This window comes from Leiobunum rupestre, chromosome 3, assembly GCF_980474605.1.
Source record: "Leiobunum rupestre chromosome 3, qqLeiRupe1.1.hap1, whole genome shotgun sequence".
Classification (NCBI taxonomy): domain Eukaryota; kingdom Metazoa; phylum Arthropoda; class Arachnida; order Opiliones; family Sclerosomatidae; genus Leiobunum; species Leiobunum rupestre.
Window position 1 is genome coordinate 4,509,692 of NC_143386.1, and position 10,361 is coordinate 4,520,052.

The following is a 10,361-nucleotide window of genomic DNA, read 5'->3' on the forward strand; positions in this document are numbered from 1 at the left end:
ATAATTTCGATTTAAAAAGAAATGATAGTTTAGCGTTGTTGAATATATGTATTCATTTGATGAAAGAGTGGAAACGAAATAAATCGATTTGTTTAAAATAAAAAAAAATGTTTATTTATTTCACACAATTATTTTTACACATTTTTATTATTCTTGCCAACGAGAAGGAGGCCGGGTCTGTCTTTTGGGCCTTGGAGATTTTTTAGGGGATGGTAATTTTAATTTTTTTTGCGGTGATATTGGAACGCCACCAACAGCACCCTCCTCCAAAGATAACTCTTGATCCCAATCATCTTCCTTGCTTAATTGACTTCCAATATCGGTATTTTCTAAGTATTCTTCAAATATTTCATTTTCTCGATTTAATCGTTTATGCATTCTATCATCAGTAATAAATAAATCCCTCCTTTAGATTTATACAATAAATTTAAATATGGAAAGTGTGTTTTAAACCTGTCAGAGGGATTTGCAATAGGAGTCGTTTTTTTATGTACTGTCTTTTTTGGTGCCATTTTCTTTAATGAAGTTGATAATAATATAGTAAATTATTTATTATTGGAAAAAACTACCATTTGTGGTCCGATTTGATTAAATGTGTACGATCTTAATCGTAAGCTATCTGGAGTGGTGACAGATGTGTCTATAAATAGGGAATTGTAAGGTTCTCTAGTAGCCATATCGTAGGCCATTTTAATTATTTTTGTATTATTTGGAGATATTTGATTGGCTAGATATTGGATTTGACTTAGATCTCGAGGAGATTTAAACAGATTTAGATATGACATATTAAGAGAGATTAAACGAGATTGTTTGCCTCGAGGAAATAGGGTTTGTGAGATTAATACGACTGAAATTTCATAATGATGACTGTCTACGATAATGATGACTGTCTACGGTAACCAATTTAGCAATTTGATCATTTTTGTAAAGTTCTTCTGCTAAGTCATCAATAATAAGTAAGGAATTTCTATTTGATTCCCAAAACTCGCTGTCCATTGGAGGAAGTCCTTGAATAAACTCTATATCGGTTAAAAACTGAGATTAAGCATCGTAACCTGATTGCCAAACCGAATAACAATAAATAATTTTAATAGGAAGTTTATCGATTAATTCATTCCTCCATCTAATTAGTGAGTTCGTCCATGCTGATTTGACCGACATAGTAGGTCCTGACACCATCATTCGAAATGGTGAAAGAAATTTTATATACGACATTACTGTTTAAACAAAGACAACATACTACGTATTTTGTTAGTACATTGACTGTTTTATAGAATATATGAAAAAATAAACAAACACATTTTTAAATTTAAAAAATTATTTTATTAAAGAATAATGTTTCTTATCAAAAACATTCCTTCACCAGTTATATAAACTTCATAATAACATTTTTGAATAAAAAATAAATCATAATATCTCTTTCACCAAAAAAAATTATTAATTCCCGTTTTTTAGTTAAAATTCAATTTTGGAAGTTAAAAGTTTAAATCTTAAGTTATTTAAAAATAAAGTATTTACTCGATTTTCGGAAGAGATTTCATTTACGATAATTATGTGGTTAAATGAAACCTGTTTTGCTGGGTTTTTTTTACATGATTTTTAGATTTATAATTAAAAGATGACAATTTTATTTTACAATTCAACATCTTCACATTCTAAATAGCCGTAGGGGACACTAGAAATATTATCTTTTAGAACACGTTTACAAAAAGTTTTTTTGAAAGTTTTACTTAAGTTGCCAACACGTAAAAGCATTTTGTACTTATCTTTTATTACGTTAAAGGGAATTTTCACCTTAAACTCGGTATTTGGCACAAAAATCATTTGTTTGAAGGCGTCGAAATGTATGATGTCTGAATTTTCCCTGGTAAGAGTTATCCCTTTAAGTTTTATAATTGTCTGATTATTTTCAAGTTTAAAACTGTAGCTTTTTGGTCCAGTTGATACGAATTTTGTGATATATGTATTCGGAGTCTCGCACGTAAGTTCACCTAAATTACCACCGAGGGGGGGGGGTAGCCACTCGTTTGGTTGATGTGTAAATTTTACTCCGTCAAAGTCATAATAAATTACACGCTTTCCCAACTTATTAATTAACTTATGCAGATGAATACGCCCGTAACTGGTGACAAACGAAGCAACAATAACATTACCTTTTGAAAATGTTGGGGTTAGCTCACTTTTTTTTATAGCTTACCATGGCAACATCGTTGTTGATTAAATGAAAGTCTGTTAATTTATTCGATGTGTCTGCTATAATCTCGGTTAATTGGGAGTAGCGATGGATAATTTTAGTTGATTTATCCATTCTTAACGCCATTCTGCCATATAACGAATTTTGCGCCAATTTCGCGGAAGTTCTTAAGGATGGGTTATCAACAATTTCCTCAGGCTCTAACCTTACTCCATCAGCTTCGTATATCGCGTCTAAATACTCTTTTTGCTCTTGATATGTTTTAATATTGGGTGGAAATCCTGAATTTTTAACTTTTGCTCTAAAAAAATGTCAATATATGGTTTAAAAAAATTTGTTGTAATATTGTAATGGTAAACTTCGAAAATTTCTAACAGTTTGTAGTTACATTCTTTTATTGAGTAGTAGATTTCCACCGAGGGTAAGACTACCGTTATAGCTCGTTCGTCAATACTATGGGTACATTTTTCATCATTATGTCTTAGCACACAACTTCCGCATAAAGGATAATAAAGTTTTTTATTAAATCGGTAGGGAAGTACGGGTAACTAGAGGTCTCTGGGGGGGGGAGGATTCGACAACTAATTATTCCAAAATAGGCGTCCGGTGCATAATAAAAGTTGTGTGTGATAACTTTAACATTTTTACAACCGTATTCCATTTTTTGTAAGCAATGCGCATACAGACTACAAAAATCAAAATATCGGATTTGTTCTCCAATTAAGGGTTCTACTTCATGGTACAGCTTAATTGTTTCTACACGCCCTCCAACTAAAAAATCTCTAGGGTTAATTTTAGGAATAATTTTAATTGTATTAAAAAATACTTTCACCTCGGCATTTTTTCTCAACAATTCTAATATTTCACATTCAAAAATTTGAATATATGTGTGTTTTGGTAAATTTTGTTCAATAAATTCTTTTCGGTCTAATTCTCTTTCTCTAATTTCTTTGAATGATTTTCCAATAATTCCATTAAAGCTCGAGCCAGAAAAATGTTTTGGACAACCGTGCCAGAAATCACCCATTAAATCAATTACTATGGGTGGATTTTCACAGTAGCCATCTACAAAATACGGACCTACAGCCTGTTCCCCAACCGCGGATCTGACAGTTTGCAAAATTAAATTATTTTCCTTCTCGTACCAAGATAAATATTTTAATGCAATCTCGCTTTGATTCTGTCTACTTGCCAAACCAATAGCCGGTATAGTATATAGTGTATATGGTTCTAAAAACTTGTCGATAAATACATTATTAAGTGCCCCGGAAAGAGAAATACCACCATAATTACTGATATCAATTTCAATTAGTTCTTTATATAAGATGCGAAATTTCTGCATAGCTAAGCGTAATAAATTACAATCTAAAAGACAATACGCTCTGGATTCTGATTTAATACAATAGACCGGTTCGAGCTGTTTGTGTGAATACCAATTTTTAAATTCTCGGTATTCAAATTCTTTCATTTTATTAGGCTCAAAATATTTTTCGTCCGGAATTGGTCCTGAATAGTTCAAAGTGTCTTTCGTCCAAAAAATATAGGGAAAATATCCTTTAGATTGAGGCAAAGAAAACATTTTAGGAAAATGTCTTAGTGGAGCACTAACATAGTTCAAAGAATCCACAAAACGAATGTCTACACCTTTAATATAAATAGTAAGAATTTTGGCTCCATCGTAAATAACCTCGGGAATGACATGATTAATTAATTTAGAAATAATAAACATTCCGTCGAAAGATCTTAGATTATGGGCCATTACGATGAGGTTGGTAAATTTCGGCCTAATTGTTTTTCTCTTCCGTTTCCCATCCGTAAGTAAAATAGTTTCATGTTGAAACAAAAAATTGAGAAAGTTATTTACACAATATTGTCCTTCAAAAACCGTGGTTTCCACAGGCTGATTTAAAATTTCGCTTTGGGCCACTAGCAGAATAGGTTTATGCATATTATTCTCGATTATAGTTTCAATATCGAAATATACATAGGATCGTGGTTTTTTTTAAATGTCGTCTGTTTAACATAATTCTGGTTTGGAGGATGTTCAATTTTACAAGAGTTGCAAGCTGTTTCACATTGAACACAGCATTTTTCACATCTGTGGAAAAGCTTGCAAGTTTCATTTTTCAGGTGAAAACTATAACATTCACCTTGTTTTAAATATCTATTACAAAGTTTACAACGAATTAAAGGAATTTCTAAAATTTCGTGAAAATCTCGACCTAAACACCTTTTACATTTAATATTTCTAGTGTCAAAGCAGTGGTGCTTGTTTCTATGTGTGGTGGAATAATTTTTTTTTTCACAGTCTAAGCACGAAGCTACCCCATCCCAAATGGAATGTAGATTTTTAGCTAAATGAACGTGCGCGCCAATTTTTACCAGTAGAATTTTGTTTTCGGCAGGGGGAAACCCTTGAAATAAATTTGAAAATTTTCCGTGGCGTTAAATATTATTATCTGATACTTTGGGGCTAAATATGATTGAAATTTAGCTATGTCACCAATTTCTACAGCTCCTTGTGCAATTCCTACATCATCATGTAATTTCTTAGCGGCTTTAGTTTGTAATTTACTACGAAATAATGTTAAGGCTCTATATTCTTTAAGAACACTTGTTAATGGAAGTTTTTTCTTTTTGTACTCGGCAATTTCACAGAGTTTTATTCCAACTGTGAGGCCTCTCGCTACGCATAAATTATCGATGTTGTTTATATAGTAAACATTGGTTTTAGTTTTTAAAAAAGCATCAAGATCGATAATATCTCTGTTTTTTAGAGCTAAAAATTTTTTTCCCATTTTCTGTGGGGATTTCAAAAGAATTATACTAAATTTAATTTCTCCATCTAGTAAGAAATCTTTTTTCGATTGAGCAATGCGAGCTATATGGTTAAATATTCGAGAAACAGTTAACTGCTCAATTTTAATAAATTTAATGTTAATTGGATGTTCTAAATTTTCCGATTGAATTGCAAATCTGAGGAAATCGAAACCTGGTGCCTCTTGTCTTACGTATTTGATAATTTTGGACAGAATCTTTTCAAATACTGTAAAAAATAAATGTGTGGGGATTTCGTTTAAATCTATTAGTTCTAGATCAATATCCAATTGTTTACATTTCCACTTTTTTGAATTTCTAGGGCTTAATTTTTTAAAACTTTTTATAATTAAAACTGTTTAAAGATGAAAAGCCTAATTCACTGTCCGAACCGTAATCACTGGAGTCATCCATATTCTAATTTCGTTTCCAGGTCTAAAATATTATTCTAATTACTATTACGAATAATTAATTAATGAGTTTAACTTGCCTTCGTGGGTGGGCAAACAATTTTTCCTTCCGTCTGGTCAATTATCTTTTTCAGCCTGTTTGTTGAGTTTATGATTCGAATAACGTCCATGGATAGGGTGTTAGCTAAGAATTTCACCCTTTTATAATCACCCTTCCAGAGTTCATCTTGGGGAAGATGTTTGATGCTTTTATATGAATATATCTGAATATCTAGATATATTCCCTTGTCGCTCGCTTTTTTTCTCGGAGTTTTAGTTTCGTAAGACACTCCACCTTTTTTAACTTTCACTGATTGTTCGATTCCAACTTCTTCGATGTTTGACATCCTACGGACCTCTTGAATATAGTCCCCATCCGATTCGTCCGACTCTAATAACATCTCCTCTTCAGGCCTATCAAAAACTGAAACTGCTTGACTCGCGGAGCTTTGACTATTGCTTGTGGAAGCCAATTTAGCCTGTTATGTTTTAATAGTAAAATTTTGCCCTTTTATACCAAAAAAGTATTTATTTATTTCATTAATTTTTTCAAAATATAAAACCTTGAATATTAAAGTGATTAATACTACAAGGATAGAACCTAGTTATAATTTATCGGTATGTAAATGGTATTTAAAATTGTTTGTGAATGTCAATTTAAATATAGACATGTATAAAAATATAAAATTATTAATTATTTTTTTGAAGGACTTTATATTTAATTCCGTGACAAAAAAGACAACGCCTAAGAGTTTTAATATTTTTGCTTTAAAAATCGATTATAGATGTAAGAATTTTGTTAATTACAGGGTTAGATGATTTAAAATTCTATGGGAAGAAATATATTTCTGCGAGGTATAAAATTTAAACGAAGGGATAAAATTATATTTCTGCATGGTGTATTTGATAAAAAATTGTCTTTTGACTTGATTTTAAAACAGGTTAAAATCAGGATGTAAAAATTAAATATTCTGAAATTTTTCTTATAAAAAGAGTGTTTTTCAACGTATTCCTTTTATAAACCATGGGCTCTCGCGAAGTTTTGACTGTTTCTGGTAAGATTTCTCATCCTCTCGCTATTAACCCTTTTTCACTTAAATATCTAGCATTACGCAAAGTTAGGAATTGTAATCTTTTTAAAATTAACGATATTTCAATTAGACTTGAAAATAACTGTATGAAAACAATCTTTCTTGAGTGTCAAGCCTTAGTAGAACCTTTTAAAAAAATCATTTTTGCTTGCCCCTTTATAAAAAAATCTTTCAAATTATCGCCAGCTGTTTTCGCTTCGGTTTTTTCTAGAAGAATCAATAACAATTCTTGTCTATTTGACGTTCATTCTATTAATTTTGTCTGTCCCCACGACGGTTTTGAGTTTGACGGGTTACTGTTCCACACTCAATACACTCTTGAAGGTTGGTTTTCTTACGAAATTTTACGCTTAATTGGAAAACATATGCGACTATATCAAAATTTAAATAAGATCCCATGGTTTCGTCAGCATAGAAATCGTAGGAATCTTCAACACAATCTTCTAAAAAAAACAATTAACTTTATCTACCGACTTTCATCTAACAAGATATAATATCCGTTTAGAATTAGGAATGATAGTTCTATTTTTTATTAATGATTTGGATCGACAAGAAGTTAAAATAGTTACAACTTTAGAGTAAGGAATACTAATTTTAAAAAAATAATTACAATAATTAAGATAAATATTTTTATTTAGTTGCAAATTATCTCGACCAATTCAAAATTTAAACAATCATCGGCAACTTTTCCAACTACGACTCAAGGTATTTACAATATTTTTTTATTTATTTTAAAAAAATTAAATTTATTTTTTTTAAATAGGACTCAAATCTTATAAAATTCTAATATTGTTCATCAGACTATTTTATTTAAAGACTTTATTTGCGTTTTTTTTATTTTTTAATTGTTTTATTTGGTGAAAGTTATTAATTTTTGAAATGTTTTATATTTTTTATTTTAAATGTTTTTATTTTAAAAAGTTTAAGTGTTTTTTAAATATGTTTTCCAAAATAACTAGCTTTATTAATTTAATTCAGGCGGTGGAGGTTCTTTTTAATACTTCATAATCTACTTTTTCTTTTTTAACTAGCTTTATTAATTTAATGTTGGGATTGGTGTAAAGTCTTTTTTTTCTCTGTATTAAAAATCCTTTGTTTTCATCTTTTTTATCCAATACATTTTCAAGAAATTTTATTCTTATCTTTTTTGTCAGGTATCAAATTTTTTTGTTAAATTAATTGGTTGATATAAAGATCTTTTTTTGTTTTTATTAGTATTAGTTTTTTTATATTTTATTATTATTATTATTATTATTATTATTATAATGATTATTTAAAAAATTTCTTGAAAATTTCTTGTTTAAAACTGATTTAAACAAAGTTCATTTGGGATACAATCTATCGCCTGTATCAAACGACCCATTGCTTGTTTCAAACTACTCATTGGCTATTTTTTAATCTTTTTGATTTTTTTCATGTCCTCTATGTACTTTTTCTATACTAATATCGGTTAAACTTTAATGCTTTATGTTTTTTTTTTGGTAATTGATAATTGTATAAGTACATTTTGTACTTGGTTGTTTAAAAATTGAATATAATTGATTTTATTAATTTATAAAAACTTGTTTTAGAAGGATAGGGATAATTAGTTAACCTTAGTTGTATTAAAAAATTAATAATTATTCCCAAAGACAATATTTTTAAATTTTAAAATAAAGATCGGGCTTAAACTATAAAATCTCAATGTAAAGGATTTTACCAGGAGAAATCTAGAATCAAGATGTTTGGTGAATTACATCTAAAGCCTGTACTCTCGAATTATATCTAAAGCCTGTACTTTCTTTGCCACGATCTTTAAAAATTATCTCTCTTTGAGTAGTAAGAATGTATAATCTTTTGTCAAATTTCTTGGTGGAATCACGAGAATTTAAAAAGTTTGAGTCTGAACTTTGTGTGTTAGATCAAATTCAACATGTTGACACTGTACAACATACCGTTCGATCTGTTTAATTAATTCAGACATTCTCAAACTATATACTTCCGAAGCGATTAAAACCAAAACCAGTGTTTTTATTCGTGCGATGGTAGAGCAACAAAAAGAATTTTTGTGGTAAATATTTTTTAGATATAATCGTTTTTAATAGATTAATTTATTTATATTTATAAATTCTAGCCCGAATTTCCAACCTGACATGTCTTTTTGTACCGAAGAGGAAAAATACCTTCTACGAATTGATGTAATTATAATTATTTTTAATTATACGCTTAAAATATTTTTAACAGTGTTTTTATATTTTTCAGCCTTCAAATTATTTATATATCCTTCTTTAATTCTTTATTATTTATTAATTTAATTTGTTAGCTTTTAGTTTTATTTGTAGTTTTTTGTGTTGTTAAGTGTTTAAAAAATATATTGAAATATCATAGTTATTAAATATTATAATAACTAATTGTGTTTTTACTTTTACTAAAACTAACATTGTTTTTAAAATAATAAAATATTTGCAAAAAAATGAAAACTTATTTATATTAGTTAAATTATTTACAGTATTTTGGGTGGGGTCAAAAGTTGCCAAGGATATAAAGCGAAGGTCGCGAATTCGTTTCCCCATCTGGCAAATAACTAATTAGCATTTTAAACCGCTAAAAAACGAAAAAAGTGACACCAAAAGTAAATAAGTTGAAGTATTTGGTGGGGTCACATATTACCGCCGATATCTCGGTCCGACCTTGTTTGATCGTGACCAAACTTGTTCGGGTGATAGACCGAGGCTTAGGGGTGGTAGACAGTGCTCGAGCGTCGAGGTCAAAGATCATCTACAAGGTGAAATTGAAAACAAAAATATTTTGTTGAATTTTTCCAAGGTGAAAAACTGGTTTTTGGAAAACATTTTGGGGGTGTCTTGGGGGGGTTATGGCGGCCATCTTGGGGGCCATCTTGGAAAAAATGGTTCATATTTAGTTACTCTCTACTAGTAGTTTCTTGAGGGGAAGTACGAAGTGCCATCGCAAATTGAGATAAACCCACATCCCATTCTCTATGATTGTCTTCAACATAGGTAGCCAACATTGTTCCGAGGGTGCGATTAAAACGCTCGACTTGATTTCCACGCGGGCTATAAAAGGACGTAAAGCGATGTCTGATACACAATTGTTTACATACAGAAGTCATTATTTTACTTGAAAATTGACTGCCATTATCACTCACTAGGGTCGTAGCCACACCAAACCTCGTAAAAACTTCATCTACTAACTTCGACACAATAGCCTTAGTGGTGGCCCGCCTAATGGGGAATAGCTCCACCCATTTCGTCATAAGATCCGAAACCACAAGAAGTTGCGTATTCCCTTTCTTGCTAGCTGGAAATGGTCCTTTCAAATCTACCGAAACTACCTGCCATGGATCCGTAGGATCAGCCGATTTCATAAGACCAGCGGGGGCGCGCTGGGGATTTTTATGGGCCTGACATAGAGCGCGACTGAACGCGACGAAGTGTCTTAAATATCCCTAAATGCCCAGATATTGGAATGTCATGATTTAAGTTAAGAATGGTTTGAACTAATGAAGGGGGTATCCAAATACGATAAGAACTATATGGTGGTGGAGAATTAAAAATATCACGATAGAGAATATTATCAAAAATTTTACATTTCGGTGCGTTGTTCACTACAAATTCCTTTAGTTTCGGGTCAGACGGTACTATGTCATTCGCTAGAAATTTTTTTAATTGATTTTAGTTTCGTATCAGCATTTTGAGATTCAATGACGACGTCTTCATTGAATTCAACGCTGTGTTCATTTTCACCCAATACTGACGTAACGATAATTTCTTCAGAGTCAGATTCAGGCCCGACCAGCGAGTCTGTTTC